This window comes from Artibeus jamaicensis, unplaced genomic scaffold, assembly GCF_021234435.1.
Source record: "Artibeus jamaicensis isolate MK-2021 breed Jamaican fruit bat unplaced genomic scaffold, CSHL_Jam_final contig_733, whole genome shotgun sequence".
Classification (NCBI taxonomy): Eukaryota; Metazoa; Chordata; class Mammalia; order Chiroptera; family Phyllostomidae; genus Artibeus; species Artibeus jamaicensis.
Genome location: NW_026521941.1, coordinates 92,290 through 109,800, shown reverse-complemented (window position 1 = coordinate 109,800; position 17,511 = coordinate 92,290). Strand labels below are relative to the sequence as shown.

Genomic DNA, 17,511 nt, shown 5'->3' with positions numbered 1-17,511 from the left:
GGTGGCAGTCAGATTATGGGTTGCTTGAAAAGGGAATTCAGATGTGTAAGTATTAGTGAAAACAAGATATAGAATTGTCGATTTAATTCAAGATAGGGATACAAAGGAGTCAAGGGAGATTATGCAAGTAATTTAAGTGATTAATTATGGAGCTCGGTGGGATGGGGAAGAAAAGAAAATCTCAAGAGAGTGATAAGTTAGGTAATGTGTAAGAGTCCCTGCCCTTGAGGAATGGACTTCAAACTTTTTGGGTTGCTCACATCCTAGAGTCTTTAAAAAAAATCCTCACTGGAGGATATATATTTTTATTTTAGAGAGCAAGAAGAGAGGGGTGGGGAGAGAGAAACATTGATCATATGTGCCCCAGCCAGGAATCAAATTCAAAACATAGGTATGTGCCCTGATCAGGGATCGAACATGCAATAGTTGGTGTGTAGGACGATGCTCCAACCAACTGAGACACCTGGCCAGAGCACCCTAGATGGTTGTTTTTAAGAGACCAGGCATTTGCTCTAACATTTCTGAGTTAACACCTAAACATTTTCATCTTGAGTTCAGATATTACCAAAGAATGTAATTTCCAGCATATTGTAAACATTGGCATATAAAATGGTTACATTTCTGATTTAAACATGTCCAATCTAAATGCCACACAGTCTTGATAGCCACCAGCTGTTCTTTAACAAAGGGATTTTTTTCAACATTCTTTTTCCATTTTCTTCCCAATTTTCCTAAAGAATATTATCCCATTTTAGATTTTTGTGCTTGAAAGTCTTTTATTGTTGACCCCATTTTATTTCCTCATAACAAAAATATTTATCTAAATCAATAACATTTTAAAGTATTTCTTATGAACATTAAACATAGAATATTAACCTATTGTCCTGGGTTGAGTTACCACTGCACTTAATGCACCATTGTTTAAACTACACACATGCCCATGCCTTTCTCTGCTATAGTGGGAGAAGGACAATTGGGAACGATGAGGTGAAAAGAAGAGCTAGTGAGCCACAGGCTCATTCCTTCAGAAAGAAACCAGTTTCAGAAACAAGTACTAGGGGAGATGAAATGATCAGTCCTTTTTTTCTACTGCTGCATAGTAAAACTACGCATCCACACCCCTACCGTGGCCTTATGGTGGAGTGCACTTCCCTCTCATGCCTTGGGCTTGGCCTAGTGACTTCTGCTAGTGGACATAATATGAGCAGAGGCTTGAAATGTTCCTGTGAGGTTTGTTTTGGCCTTTAGTGCTTCTGTCCTTGCCATGAGAAGACCATGTTCTGAACAGCAGGTACCCTTCAAATAAGCCCCAAATAAGACATGGAATTGAGATGGCTCACCCAGGGCCTGTCGCACAATAACGTGGGCATCAGGAATCAATATCCCCCTTTCCCCCAGCTCATAACTTCAACACATGCTGTTTGGACAAACCCCACCCTCTGCCCAAATAGCAACCTCCATGCTAAGATACACTCAGTACCTGGATTGGAAGTGAACAAGAAGTCCTAACCCATTGTCCCAACATGCCATGACACTGTCAGTCTACAGGAGGGATAGCTACCACCTTGCCCCACCCAGAGACAATGAAGGGTATGTGCCTTACTTGGACCCTCTGGGTGCCATGTCTAGCCCCCCCTTGGGAAGCACAGGGCGGTACTGGATGCTGGGCAGAGGCAGGGAGCATCTGGCTGAGTAACTATCCTGGAGTGCAGAGAGGTGGCAGGAGGCAGCACCATGTGTGAGTAGAGGCTCTCAGCCCCTGGTGTGTACTCCATTGAACTATCATGCTTCACTCCCCAAACACAAATGTTTCAGGGTCATCTCACAGCATTAAAGCCTAAGTGCAGGGTCCTACTGAGTGTAAGGCTCTGTGACACCACTGATTATACAAAATGAAGCCAGCTCTGGCCCAGCAAACAGTAGCCCTGCAATCTAAATAGGAACACTCTACCTGACCCCTGGTGGCTGTGAGAATAAGCAGTTTTTATTTTAAGCCACAACCTTTTGGGGTGGTTTATTTATCATGGTATTAACTGAATGATACAAGTTATGTTCTTATGGGAAGTTCCAGATCTAAAATCAAGTTGGCCTAAAACTGCTTGAGTCCATTTACCCCTTGGAAGGTCTCTGTGTACCCCTGTGTACCCCATAGCTCAGTTTGAGGTCTATTGGCCTAGAGGTCAAAGGTTACATGGAGTGGAAAGGAGTGTGTGAAACAACTAAAAGGGGAGAGAGCTGTGGCCAGCAAGTGGGATCCTGGAGCTGGTGCTGTCACTGGTGGAGCAAGTCTGGGGATGCTGTATTAGAGGTAGACAGTGTGAACTGGAGAGTTAAGATGAGAGGGCATTGCTGAGCCAGTGGTACTGTGTGTCCAAGCAATCTTGAGGTCATCCATGAGGTGAAGTGTCACATAGAAGTGATGCACAAGGGCCTGTAGTCAGGTAAGCAGCCTGCATTGGCGTCCTGCCCAGCCCCTCACATGACAGCAAGCATGTGACTTCTCTGCCAGCTTTCATTTCCTTATCCGTACACTGGGGATGTAACAGCACCTAGTGTTGTTCTGAGAATTCCACAGATAATCTACAAAAAGTAAAGAGCTTGTCATTTAGAAAGCACTCAATAAATATTAGCTATGTATTATTATACAAGACGATGACAGTTAGGAACCTGTATTAGTTACCTTGTGGCCTTTGAAACAAATGACCACAAACCAGGTGATTTCACACAACAAACACTTATTCTTTCACAGTTTTGGAGGCTGCAAGTCCAAAATTAAGGAGTCAGCAGGGCTGCCCTTCCTCCAGGTGCTCTAAGGAAGATTCCATTCCCTGTCTGTTTCACCTTCTGGTAGGCTGCCAATATTCTTTGCATTATGGCCACATCATTCCAATCTCTGTCTCTATGGTCACATGGCCTCCTCCTTTTCTATCTGTCTGTGCCCCATATGTTTAGTTTTTTTAATTGATTTTTAGAGAGAGAGAGAGAAACATCAATTTGTTGTTCCACTTACATATACATTCATTGGTTGATTCTTGTATGTGCCCTGACTAGGGATCAAACCTGCAACCTTAGCATATTGGTATAACATTCTAACCAACTGAGCTATCCAGGCAGGGCCAGATGTTTCTTATTAGTAAACTTGTCGTTGGATTTGGGGGCCCACCAAGATGATCTCCTCATATCAAGTTCCTTAACTTAATTGTAGCTGCACAAATGCTTTTTTCAGGTAAGGTCACATTCCAAGGTTTAGTACATAAACATACCTTTTGGGGGGCCACCATTCAGCCCATGGGTGTGCCCAAGTCTACAATAAATGTGTTAGAAGCACCAATTACCAAGGAAAGGCAGAGGTGGCAGAGGCAGATTACATGGGCCTGTAAGAAGAAGGTTTTGATACCAACATGGTACCAGGAGGATAAGAGACGGGCCACAGGATGAGGTTGCCTGATGCAGTGTTAAACAAGCTAGTGGCACAGGACAGATCTCCCTACCCCTGGGTGGAGACATGGCAGGGGGAGGTTCAGACCTGCCAATCTTGCCTGAAAAAGGATGGGATTATGTGGGAAGCTGGATGCTTCTGAAGCACATGGTATTATGGGCTGGAAGATTTAACTGGAGGAAGGACAGAGACTCTGCCTTTTTTCTCTTCCCTGGAGATCTGATTGGATGATTGTTCTACACCCACCTGCATTTCCCTAAGGGTGGTATTTTTAAATGGGTGAAGCAACTCTGGGCATAGCCTAAGATTGATCTGGCCTAACGGAGGGTGGCAGGGTTATTTTTCTTTGGGTGTTTTAAGAAGAATGGGCTCTGAGGAGAAGCCTGCCAATTCTTCCAAAATTGTGTAGCTTTTAAATAAAAGACTCCTTTCCTTTTTCACCAAACCTCTGCCTCCAGAATTTTCCTGTGGACAGTGGACAACAAGACCACACTTGCTGTTCAGTAACAGTTTCATAATGATTGATGAATAACAGTGGAAGAATCTGGCTTCACCTCCCAGCCACACAGGGTGTAGACAAATCTACACTTGGAAGCAGAGGGTTACAAGGGAGATACTGCTCATGGGAAAGTCAGGCTTCAGCAGGGTTAGAAAATGCAGGAGAGCAGCCCAAAGCAACTAAAAACATATCAGATTGTTGACTGAGAACAGTATGCCATGTTCAGAAGATGGCTATAGAGAAGCAGAAACACTTTCAACCAAATAGAGTCAGGGAATGTGTGTCAAGGCTGGAAGGCTGAAGTCTTGGACTAATAGCCAGAACCCCCCACCAACCTCTGCCAAGGTCCCCTTCCACTTTCCACTTCCCTCAACACTCCTGGTCTTTCACTTTGAGCTCTCCAAACCAAGCTTATGAAGCTTTGTATGACCTCAAGTCCTCATCAGTATAGAGTTGGCTTGTTTTGGTGTCTGGGAAGTGGCTGAACTTTTACTGGTTTTATTGTTCTCATCTGGAATATCATTATGCAATCCTTACAAGTAACAGTAGGGATTTCTTTTCATTGTAGATACCACATCTATATTAATGTAATTAAATATATCTCCTCGGCTCTTTGTGCTCTTATCTCATAGGAAGCATTGTACTAATAGAAGAATTTAAATCAACCCTGAAGGGAATGATTAAGGTTTGCTATCAATTATCTGTGAGTTATCACACATTATTTGCATATGTAATGCCACCCTAGGAATACTCTGACTTCTCCCTCTTTGAATTAATATCTGGAAAGAAGGGAATAATTCAACTGTTCTAGGAAGGGAAATCTGCAAAGCCCCAATGTCAGTAGTTGGTTTTAAGTTTTGAAGAGAAGTTATTGAAGCACACCAATAGATAAAGAAAGAGGAGTGGAGAGGACATTTCAAGGGAGGAAAACAGTGTATAAAATTAATTTTAACCCTTTTATGGGGTATGCCATTGACTTCTTTAAATTTTAGATGAGAACTTTGGAGTCTTAACCCTAGACAGACTCACATAAGCACAAACATAAAATTCCATATGCATCCTGGCAGGGTACTTGATCTCCTTGAAGCTCACCCACAGTCTCCCAGGCATGGATCCAAAGAGGTCAGTTAAGGTCCTCTGGAGCATGGCAGGCTCAGAGAACACTAGGAACACCACCTCCACTGGAGCTGATGATTAAGATAGAAGAAGAGAAAATGAGATTGGAATGCTAAGTAGTGAGGCTCGAATGGCAAGGTTCAGGGAACACAACTGTGTCTCTGTGGGCACAGGGCTGTCAATTGTTTGGGGCAGGAGTCCCAGGCCTTGGACAAGTCATCTTTCTGGACTCTCATGGCTTCATCTGTAAAATGGGGGTGTTCTCAGAGTCAGCATGAGAACAAAGTGAGATAGCATCTGTGAGGGTGTTTGTAAGCCTTTCAAGTTATAATGTATAATAAAATGGAGAATTACAAAGATGAACCAGGTTACAACATGATGGTTATATTCAATTACAGCCCTCAATGATGGGGCAGGGAAAATTTAATGTGGCAGGGAACTATTAGTAAGGGCAAGAGAATAAGAAAAGTCAAAGCGAGGGGAATTAACTTAGTATTTTTGAAGTAAGTAGTAGTACTTCCAGGTAGATTATTAACTTTAGTGTGAATGGAAAGGTCTTGAATGAGATTGGAAAAAAGAAATGTTAATCCTAAAAGTCCTGAATTTTTCCAGAAGTCTTTCTTCCCAAACCAGATGTTAGATAAATTAGATTCTCTATGAATTACAGAATATTAAAATTTATAACCAAACCAAATTGATGTCTTATGCTTGGAACCAATACACTTGTGCATCTATTGGGAATAACATAGATTATCTTAACTACTGACTCATGAAAAAGGTTTTGGCAAATGGTCTCAGACAAGGAATCAAGCCAGAAACAGAATTTGTCATACCAGATGGGATGACTCACCCTTTGGACTGAAAAACTCACCTGTCTTTTTGTGGAAACTGCCTAGTGGTCTATTAAATGGAGCAGGAACATTTGTTATATATCAATGGATGATTTTTGATTATCTAATGAGGATAAACTTCTGGGACACTTTGGTTTGGTGCTAAATGTTATCTAAAGCTGGTCTTTTAGAGAAACTTAATAAAAACTCATTTGGACATCCAAAGGTCAGCTCTTTGGAAGAGGAGATGTGAAACTGGCCCATAGTCACTTTGGGAGAGAGAAGACATTATTAGAGGTTGAGGACCTACCACACATAAGAGACAAGTGAGGTCATCTACTCTAAAGGGGGACGCAGTGGGACCTTGGCATCTTAACACCAAAAAGTAACTCCTTGAAAAGTTAGTTGGAGTCAAAGTTGTGCAAGTTGCTCTTTCCCTGACTAGGGCTGTCTTATCCTCATCATTTAAAGTTCAGCCAAAATGTCGCCTTCCTATCTGAGTAGCTTCCCTGCCCCCAACCCTGTCTCCAGAATTTCTGCCATATTACCCTGTTACTTCCTCTCTCAATTCCATACTGAGTTACCTGATTAGGGCCTTCCTCCGTCCCACAAAGGATCCTGTCTGTCTTGCTCCCTGCTGTATTTCCCAGCCCAAAGCACATGACTGATTAATATTTATTGAACGGATAAATTTGTGGAGCTTTTCAAACATTTAAACAGACCCTGATTTACTGGTTAATTCTTGGAGCCCCAGGCCTTTTATATTCTTTGTTCTGACAAGTCTTTTGGATTCTATACCTATAAGATATCTCCCTGTTTCTGCTGCTGCCATCCTAATTAAGACTTTCCTCATATTTGGACCATTACGATAACCTCTGAAATGTGCTGCCTGCCTTCCACCACTCCAGTCTCCATCCACTCCAGGTTGTTCTGTGCAGTCTCCATCCACTCCAGGTTGTTCTGTGATCCCTGCTGGGTCATTTTCCCATGTTCTATTCAAAGAACAAGCCATCAGTCTGACTTTCAAGTTCCCTCAACTCTGTTCCTGGTTCTCATCTTCTTTATACTCCCCTTTGAAGCAGACAAGTCAAAGTACTCCTCCCCTTTCCGCACAGAGCCTACAGTTTCCTACCTCCAAGCCTCTGCTTAAGTGATTGTCTTGACTTGACCAAATATTAGCTAGCTTTTAAGACTCATCTCTAACATTCTCTCTTTCAAGGAGCTTTCCCTGATTCCACTAAACTGAAAGTAATCCCTGCTTCTTTCAACTTTTCTAACAACTTTATTTGTTCCTTTCTTAAAGTGTGAAACACTATATAAATGTCTGGCTTCCTCCACTAGACCATGAACTAGTTGAGTGTAGACTAAACCTTATTCACCCTTGTTTTCTATAAAGCACTTAACACAAAGCCTTGCTCATAGGAGATGCTCAGTGAGAGTCATAGAATGAAGGACTGTGTGTGTTATTGTTTGGGTTCAGTTTTATTTTAAGGCCAGGAGAATGCAAAACATCCTGGAATATATTAGTTACGATTTTTTGCCAGGGGGGAAGAAGTTTGTCTCCTGCTTGAAGACTTGCTTGGTGATGGATTGTGGTTTGGAGAGTAAAAACAATCACACAGAACTTTATAATTTGCAACAGACTTTACTTCATCTGCTCCCATGAGCTTGTTGGTGTGTCTCTCCAGTTTGTGGCTGAGGAAACTGGGACTCAGAGAGGAGAAACAGCTAATATATGATAGGATTACTACTTGGGTCTTGTGATTGCAGATGCATGTTCTCTTCTTTCTTCACTGCTGTCCTCCACTCTCATCATGAGGTGGGTGGAGACTGTGATAAAGTCTTACTGTATATTAAAGAGATGGCCCAGAAACTCCATTCTTTCCAATGAACATTTATCCTGGGTGAGGACGTATGAAGAGAGATGAACTAAGTTTTCAATTCAAGAAGTTGAGATAAGAAACAATTTGAAAATCAGTAGAGTTCTATTAGACCTGGGTTATCCAACCTGCAGCCTGCAGGCCACATGCAGCCCAGGATGGCTGTGAATGCCGCCCAACACAAAATCGTAAATTTACTTGAAACATGAAATTTTTTTGTGATTACATGTTGCAGTGTATTTAATGTGTGACCCAAGACAATTCTTCTTCCACTGTGGCCCAGAGACACCAAAATGTTGGACATCCCTTGATTAGACAGTGATTGAGACATTTTATGAATTAAATGGAAAGGATTCTTTTCTGTAAACAATGAGCTGGTCAAGCCTAGACATCTGTGTGCCTGATCCCTCATGTCTCCTAGAATACGAAAGGCAGCAAGACATAAGAGAAAGAGTTCAAGCATTAGACCTAGAGGGGCCTGGGCTCAAACTCCACCTCGGCTTATCACTCCAGGATGCCTGGCTTTGAGAAAATTACTGCCTGAGCCCACATTTCCTTATCTATAAATGAAATAGTTGTCACACTCATGTCTCAGACGCTATGAATTTATTGTCACAATCAATTCTGCCCCAGACTCTGAGAAATATTATTTGTTTTTACTAATTTTTACTTCTTTCTTATTCTATAGACAAGGGAATGGGTTTAGAGTGGTTAAAAGTCAGGAGCAAGAGGTTGTCTAGGTGATATACCCCAGTGCACTCACTGATTATCCAGTGTACCAGTTTCCATCTACATAAGATGAGATAGAAAACACATCCCAGCATGGTTCATGTAATGGTCAGTTAAGAATATGTGTTTGAAGTGTCAAGATGATATTAATTAGATTCCTTCTTATTTCTTTTAATAAATGTTTATGAATAAATAAGACTACCGTGAGATCTGTATTTCTTTAAATCATAGTTCAATTATAAACCCTTTGTTTAATGGTGATGATTACTCAATCAAAAAGCTGATATTATTCTCAGCTTTTTCAAGTAAAGATGTTGCTGGGGAAAGCTCAGCATTAGAAGGGCAGAGCCAAGCACTGCCCTTCACCAACTGGCAGCACATCCCACTGGCTGGAAAGGCCCTTAGAAGCAGGGAAGAGTCTTTTAGCTCATTTTAAGGTTTGATGGGAATAACAGAAGTTAATCAGAGGGAAACAAAACCTGGAAAGAAAAATACTTTACAAGAATTATTGATAGGTCTCAAAAGGCTCAAAAATGTATTTAACACATGATTTTATTAGACTTTCTTACCTTTCCTAGTGATCATTCTAGCTTCATTGACCTGCTAGTAGCAGGACATTTGTCCCCTGAAGGGGAAGGACTTTGAGGACCTGAAAGAAGGCAGAGTCACAAGATGGACAAGACCAAGACTCAGCCCAGATTTTGAGTCTTTGCTCTGCCTCTTGTTGGCTGTGTGACATTCAGCCAAAGCCTGTACACTCTTGTGACTCTGTGGCAGAGATTGCTAGTTCTTCCTCAAGTCATTTTCCTTCCCCTTGGTGCATTCTGGCCAATGGGACAAACATGGAAGACACAGAAAGCATGTCCAGACCTGGTCTATTAAAACCTCCATGAACTCCTACACTCTCTCTCTTTCCTTACTTGCTGGTGAAGAGGAGAAGGCTCTGAGCACCTAGAAAAGGTCAGAGCCACAGATGGAAAGGAACTGGGTCTGAAAATGCTACATGAGAGGCCACAGTAGAAGAAGTGGTCTATGGATGTGACGAGGAAGTAAGCCACTTGTGTTATGTTGAGCCACTGATAAATTTGTTGTCACATCTAGTGTTACCTTTACTGATTCAGATTCATTTTCCTTGTTGTCACCATGGGGGTAATTATGGTCTTACCTCAGCTGTCAAAAGAAATAATGTATAGTCATGCATAACTTAACAATGTGACTGCTTTCTCAGAAATGCATCATTAGGCAATTTTGTCATTGTGCTAACATGATAGAGTGCACTTACACAAATGTAGATGGTAGAGCCTACTACACACCTAGGCTCTATGGTACAGCATATCACTCCTAGGCAACAAACCTGTATAGCATGTTACTGTACCAAATACTGAAGGCAATTGTAACACAATGGTAAGTATTTATATATCTAAATATAGAAAAGATACAGTAAAAGTACACTATAAAAGATAAAAATGGTACATCTGTATAGGGCACTTACCACGAATGGAGACTACAGGACAGGAAGCTGCTCTGGGTGAGTCAGTGAGTGAGTGGTGAGTGAATGTGAAGGCCTCGGACACTACCGGACACTAATGTAGATCTTATAAACACAGTACACTTAGGTTACTCTACATTTATTTCAATTTTTTCTTCAATAATAAATTAAGCTTAGCTAACTGTAGCTTTTCTTTATAAAGTTAAAAAAATGTATAACACACAAAAAATACAGTAAGTAATGCCTTGTGATACAGACCTTATGCCAGCTACAATGTCACTAAGCAATGGGAATTTTTCAGCTCCATCATAATCTTATGGGATCATCATTGTATTGTGTATGTGGTCTGCCATTGACCACAACGTTATTATGCAGCTCATGGCTGTACAGGAGATCACTGCAGAAACTCTAAAAGCCCTCATGATCACTCTCAACAAGTCTATTCACAGACTAATGATGCCCAACCAGATCCATAGTTTTCCTGTCCCAGGTCAATATTAGGCCAGGCTCTCCCTAACAGAAGGAGTCCTGAACCACAAGCCACCACCTCAAGCCCTGTCATGGGCACTGCTGATGTCCAAGATGATATCGTACCACACTCTTTTCTTCTTCCTAGTGGATGATGTGAGCAGGTCGTGAGATAAAGTAGCTCTTCCCACTCATCCCCTGTGGTGCCTCCAAGTCTATGTTGAAATTCTATTTTGCTACCTGGAATTCCACCCTTCACACTCTCCTCCAAAAAAATTGCATACTTAGTGTGGAAAATTTAGAATAAAAATATCCACCCACTAAAGATGATCATTATTAATATCATGGCATATTTCTTTCTTTTTTAAAAGATTTTATTTATTTATCTTTAGAGGGGAAGGGAAGGAGAGAGGGAGAGAAACATCAATGTATGGTTGCCTTTCATGCGTCCCCTGCTGGGAATTGGCCTGCAGGGAACTGGCCTGCAACCCAGGAATGTGCCCTGACCGGGAATCGAACTGAGATTGTCTGGTCCGCAGGCCCGTGCTCAATCCACTGAGCTACACCAGCCAGGGCTGCATGGAATATTTCTTAAAGGAAGTACATTTAACTGTAGTTGAGAACATAAAACATGCATGATTTTGTATCTTGCATTGTGTGTTTTGCTTGTCATTATCATAAGCATTTTCCGGACTTCCACCAAGATGGAGGCGTAGGTGGAAGCACTGGGCCTCCTTCCACAACCAAGTTTAAAAACAACAAAGTTTTAGCAACAAAAACGCAGCCAAACCACAAAAAATTGAACTATACAGAAGTGTGACAACAATGAACCCTTCTGCCAAACCGGTAAGAGGGGCAGAGCCAGCAGCAGAGCAGGGTCGGGCAGGAAAGATCCACCGACTGACCCGGGCACATGAGCCAGGTGCGCTGGCAGCTGTGGGTGGATCCCAGGTGTGCAGTAGTAGGCGGACCCACTGAGGGCACAAGGCGGTAGACTCACTGAGGGCTGACCACAGTCACATATTCCAGTGCAGATAAACTGGTGAAGGAGCGAGCTGTGAGACAGACTGTGCAGGCCCCAGTGGCGGGAACCGCCATTGTCCCTCTCTGACCTGCCCCCACATACAGCGTCACAAACCAGTGACCTGGGTGGCCCTGCCATGGTGAACAACTAAGGCTCCACTCCTCATACATAACAGGCATGAACAGAGCAAAACATTATGGCTCAAGAAGAACAGCTCAAAGCCCCAGAGCCAATAACTCTAAGCAATGAAGAAATAGCTAAACTTTCAGATGCACAGTTCAAAACACTGGTGATCAAGATGCTCACAGAACTGGTTGATTTTAGTCACAAATTAGAGGAACATATGAAGGCTAAATTAATTGAAATGAATGGAAATGCACAGGAAACCAATAGTAATGGAAAGGGAACTGGGACTCAAATCAAAGGAGTGGACCAAAAAGAGGAAAAAAAATGACCAACAGAAAAGAATGAAGAAACAAGAATTCAAAAAAACGAGGAGAGGCTTAGGAATCTTCAGGACATCTTTAAACATTCCAACATCCAAATTTTAGGAGTACCAGATGGGGAAGAGGAAGAGCAGCAAGTGGAAAACTTATTTGAACAAATAATAAAGGAGAACTTTCCCAATCTGACAATGGAAATAGACTTCCAGGAAATCCAGGAAGCTCAGAGAGTACCAAAGAAGTTGAACCCAAGAAGGAACACACCAAGGCACATCAGCATTACATTAGCCAAGATTCAAATGAAGGAGAGAATTCTAGAAGCAGCAAGAGATAAGGGGACAGTTACCTACAAAGGAGTTCCAATCAGACTGTCAGCGGAGTTCTCAAAAGAGACCTTCCAGGCAAGAAGGGGCTGGAAAGAAGTATTCCAAGTCATGAAATCCAAAGACCTACATCCAAGATTGCTCTATCCAACAAAGCTTTCATTTAGAATGGAAGGACAGATAAAGTGCTCCTCAGATAAGATCAAATTCAAGGAGTTCATCATCACCAAGCCCTTATTATATGAAATGTTAAAGGGACTTACCTAAGAAAAAGAAGATAAAAAATGAACAGTGAAAAGACAGCAAACTCACAGTTATTAAGAACCACACCTAAAACAAAAGCAAACTAAGAGGACAGCTAGATCAGGAGCAGAACCATTGAAATGAAGATCACATGGAGGGTTAGCAACAGGGGAGTAGGAGAAGGAGAAGGGGGGAGAAGGTACAGAAAATAAGTAGCATAGATGGTAGGTAGAAAATAGATAGGGGGAGGGTAAGAATAGTATGGGAAATATAGAACATAAAGAACTTGAGACACGTGGTTATAAACTAAAGGGGGGGAATGGTGGGGGAGGGGTGTGCAAGGTGGAGGGGAATGAAGGGGGAAATAGAACAACCGTAATGGCATAATCAATAAAATATTTTAAAAAAACAAAAACAAAAAATAAGCATTTTCCATGTCACTAAAAATTATTCATTAGATATTACTTCAGTAGTTCCATAATATTCCATTGTAAGGATGTACCATAACTTTCCTAACCAATTTCTTTTTGTTGGATGGTTAGTTTTTTCCCAGTTTTTTGGTGTTACAAAAAGTACTATAACAACCATATCTGTAGACTTTGGATTGCTTCCTTTGCTGTCTAAATTCTTTCAGGGTTTAGCCCAGGTAATATGTGGAAAACCATTCCATGTGCTATACATGCACAACTTGGTTTCTGGAATGGAAGAGTATGGGGAGATCAACTGTGGGACCTGGGTTACAAGAGGCCCCAGGGAGGGTAGTTGAGAACCCTAAAGGATATTGGAGGGAAATTCTCTTCTGAACCAGCTCTAAGGAGGGGTGCTCAGCTGCTTGAGAATGAGGGACAGTGGCGGGTCCTACTGCCAGGTCTTTGAGACCCAGGCCAACCCTTTTCCTTGGGAGAGTCTGGGCTCATGTCTCATGAACTGACAGCTGCACTGTCAGGCCACACATCTTGAGTGTTACTTTTTAAATGTCTCTTTCATTCAGGGTTTACCCACACCTGAACATTCCAAAAGATTGAAGTGTAATTAACATACCATAAAATTTATTCTTTTAAAGTGTTCAATTCAGTGGTTGTAATATAATCACAAAGTTGTGCAACCATCACTACTATCTAATCCCAGAACATTTTTATCACCCCCAAAAGAAACTCACACCCCTTAGCTGTCACTCTCCCATCATCCCCTCCTCCTAAGCCCTAGCAATTTACTTTCCTTCTCTATGGACTTGCTTATTCCAGACTTCATATAAGTGGACTCTGTAACATGTAGACTTTTGTTTCTGGTTTCTTTCACTTAGCATGTTGTTTTCAAGGTTCATCTCTGCTGTGGCAGAGATGTAATTAAGTGCACGTATCAGTACTTAATTTTTTATGGCTAAATATTTCATTGCATGGCTATGCCACACTTGTTTATCCATTCTTCATTGATGCATGTTTCAGCTGTTTCACTTTTTGGCTACTGGGAATAATGCTGCTATGAACATTTGTATACAAGTTATTGTGCAGATATATATTTTCAGTTCTCTGGAATTGCTGTTTAACTCCATGCTTAATTTAGTAAAGAATTGCCAAACTGTTTCCCAAAGGGAAACATATTTTTCATTCCTTTGTAACAACTGAGATAAGACCATTATTACCTGCATGTATAAAGGTTTCAATGTCTCCACATCTTCAACACTTATTTATCTTTTTAAATATATATTCAAATCCTTTGCCTATTTAAATTTTTGGTTATCTGCCTTCTTATTGTTGAATTATAAGAGTTCTTTAGATATTCTAGATACTAGACTCTCATCATATGTAAGATTTTCCAATATTTTTCCCATTCTGTGGGCTGTCTTATCACTTCCTTGGTGGCATCCCTTGAGACAAAAGTATATTAAATTTTGATGACGTTTGACTTATCATTTTTTCTTTTGTTTGTGCTTTTGATGTCCTATCTAATCCAAGATCATAAAGATTTACTTTTGTTTTCATCAAAGAGTTTCATAGTCTCAGCACTTGCAGTTAAATCTCTGATTCATTTTGAGTTGATTTTGTATATGGCATGAGGTACAGGTCCCAAGTCATCCTTTCATGTGTACATACCCAGTATCCAGTTATCCCAACACAATTTGTTGAAAACACTATTCTTTTCTCATTGGGTTGTCTTGGCCCCTTGCTGAAAATCAATTACCTATAAATAATATGAACATATTTCTGGGCTCTCAATATATTTTTAGCCTTATGCCAGTACCATCACACTGTGTCAATTAGTGTAGATTTGTTATATATTTTTAAATTGGAAAGGCTGTGTCTTCCACCATTGGTCTTTTTCAAGATTGATTTGGTTATTTTGGGTCCCTGGCATTTCTATATGAATTTAGGAACTGTTCGCCAATTTATGCACAAAAGGAAGCTGGGATTTTGATAGGGACTGTGTTGAATATGTAGACCAATTTGGGAAGTATTGCCATCTTAACCTTACTTAGTTTTCCACAATTTTATTCTTAAAAAGAAAACAAACCACAAACCTCAACAGTTACTCAATTCACATAACCAACAATTATTAAGTTTTCCTGCAATGTGGATAGCTCCTACTATTTCTTCTAACTAGTTTTTAAAATAAAATGTTTTGCCTTGTAAATGATTTCTCTTCTTTCACCACGCAAACTCAAGTATGTATATTTCCTTATTAGACTATAATGATTCTGTTTTAGCAAAGTTATTAGGGATAAATACTATGTAAATTTACCAGAAAGATGGGGAAAAAAAGACAAAAAACAAACTATTGTCCCTCTTGCCACCAAGGAACAGCTGAATGGCTCTATGAAAAAAATGAGAGGTTTGTTTTGGTTGTCCCACTACTAGGCTCTCCCAGAGTGTTAGCAAGAGCTGATTTCCCACCCCCACTGCTCTCCATTCCTCTGCCTTTCTTTGTGTGCAATTTTTGAAAACGATATGTAATTTCCCTGAATTTACCTTTTCTTTTTTATAACAGTGATGTGATCCAGGTGCCCTGGTGACCTCATGGGCCTGTGTCTGTAAAATGAGTCACACTTGGTTTTAATGAGAAATTACAGTTGCCTGAGCCCCCTCCCCTTGGTCTGGTTGCCAGAAACTAACCCCCTTTAAAGTGCCCCCCACTTATTTCTGTGTGTCCCCAGACAGTGCCTCACTTGTCCAGGGCCAGTCTGTCAGCTGCAGTTACCTAATCCATCACATCTGCCCCAGCTGTCCCTGCTACACCTGTACCCCATCCCCATCCCACCTCACCTCATTTCTGCAACCCCACCAGGAGACCTCAGTCATTGGACTGCCAAAATCATGCAGGAGTGCTGTTTGAGGATTTATTTAAATCTCCCCTGTCCTGTGGGCACCACAGTAATTCTGTTTCAACATAGACAAAGAGAATGATCTCCACTCCAAATACAGCAAGCCACCCAGTCCCTGAGTTTCTCTGCATCATTCTTGAAAACTCCTGCAAGTCTCAGGTCCCTTTATTCCTCCAAATGGATTAGAGAACACTTTTTCCAAACACTTAGAGAAAGGAAAGACAGCATCCCATCCACACCATTGTCCTCTGCTTTTCAGGATGTCTCCCTCACACCAACCTCCTGCTCTCCCAGGTCTCCAAACAGAAGCTTGAATGAATGCAAGAAAAGGAGGAGTAGGGGTCATCTCACTAACAGCAGCTGAGCACCTGCTCAAGGGGCATATGTGAGTTTCTAATGGCTGAAAATGGTACCTATCACCAAGAGGCATTATGAGGATTAATTGAAGTAATGCAAATAAAAATACATTAAATAACACAAAATAAAAATAAAATAATGGGAAAAAACCCCAGGGTTTTAAAATGTCATCTTGACGTTGACAAGATCCCTTTTCTGGTTGAAGGTACATTTTCCAAATACTTCTCATTTGTCCGGGCTTTGATTCCGGGAATGACTCCTGGGGTTCCCTCCCCCTGCCACGCCCCTCTCCGGGCCACCCCCTCCCTGTGCCCATTCCTACGGATTTTTATGGCTCTATTGAGTACAGGGCACAGATCAGACTCACAGTCAGAATTCCTTCCTCCTCTGCTCCCCTGACGGGCACTTTGAGGCTGGCGGACTGTGTCACGTGGATGAAACAAGCTTCTAAACGTAGAGGGGCACAGCATCTCCTCCCTACTTTCTGCCCAGAGCAAGAGGGGGGAGGGGGGCCCAGCCCACCCTTCCTCTGCCCACAAGGCTGGAGCATTTCAGTACAGGCACTCCCCCTGGCTTGGATCAAAAATAGAAGCTTGTTTCATCCACCCCCGCGCAATGCCTTTCCCACGACTCCTCCCCGCCAGAAATCCCCAGGGCTGTTACCGAGCCTCTCCCACTTTTCAGCGCAGCTCCAGTGCAAGCACCCGGGAGCCCGTGCACGCTGCTTTCCTTTAGCTTCCATTTCCGCGCCAGGGCTGCGCCCAGGCGTTTTGGCAAAGCGGACCCCTTTCCAATCCGGCCAGACGCGGCTCTGCCTAATTGCGCTCTGCCGGCCACCTGCACCCTCCCCGGCAGTGCCCGACTCTGCAGCAGGTGAGGCCCGCTGGGAAACCTCCCCGGTGGAGCGAGGACTCAAATGCCAAACTGGGTTATGTCGAATAAGGAAGTTGTGAGTCCGCAGCCGGGCAACGTGAATTCTCAGTTCTCGTTTTGGTTTCATTTCGGCGAGCAGTTATTGAGTATCTGGTGTGTTCGCGGAAGCACGACAAATGAATTCTAGAGATCCGAATACAGAAGTAGAAGAAGGGCTGTGTGAACCCGTCCCTGAGGACACAAATACCACAAAACACGGCCCCCAACTCTGATTGTTCACAGTCCATGGGGTAATCAGACTGGAGCAACTGTGACACGTATAATAGTGAGGATGTGAATGGGTAAAATCATCAACGGTGTCGTATGTCATGCTAAAAGGCTTAACCTTAAACGTTGTCTCTGTCGTGTAGGCTGGAGCATGCAAGCTGGTGGCCATGAGATTAAAAAAAATACCCACAAATCTTAGGGATTTGTTTCAG

The 17,511-nt window shown here is 42.1% G+C and overlaps 1 pseudogene; it reads right to left on the bottom strand.

Moving 5' to 3' along the window:
* Positions 1-17,159, bottom strand: part of LOC119049893 (vacuolar protein sorting-associated protein 26C-like) — a 63,506-nt pseudogene extending 46,347 nt beyond the window's left edge.
* Positions 17,160-17,511: the final 352 nt, after the last annotated feature.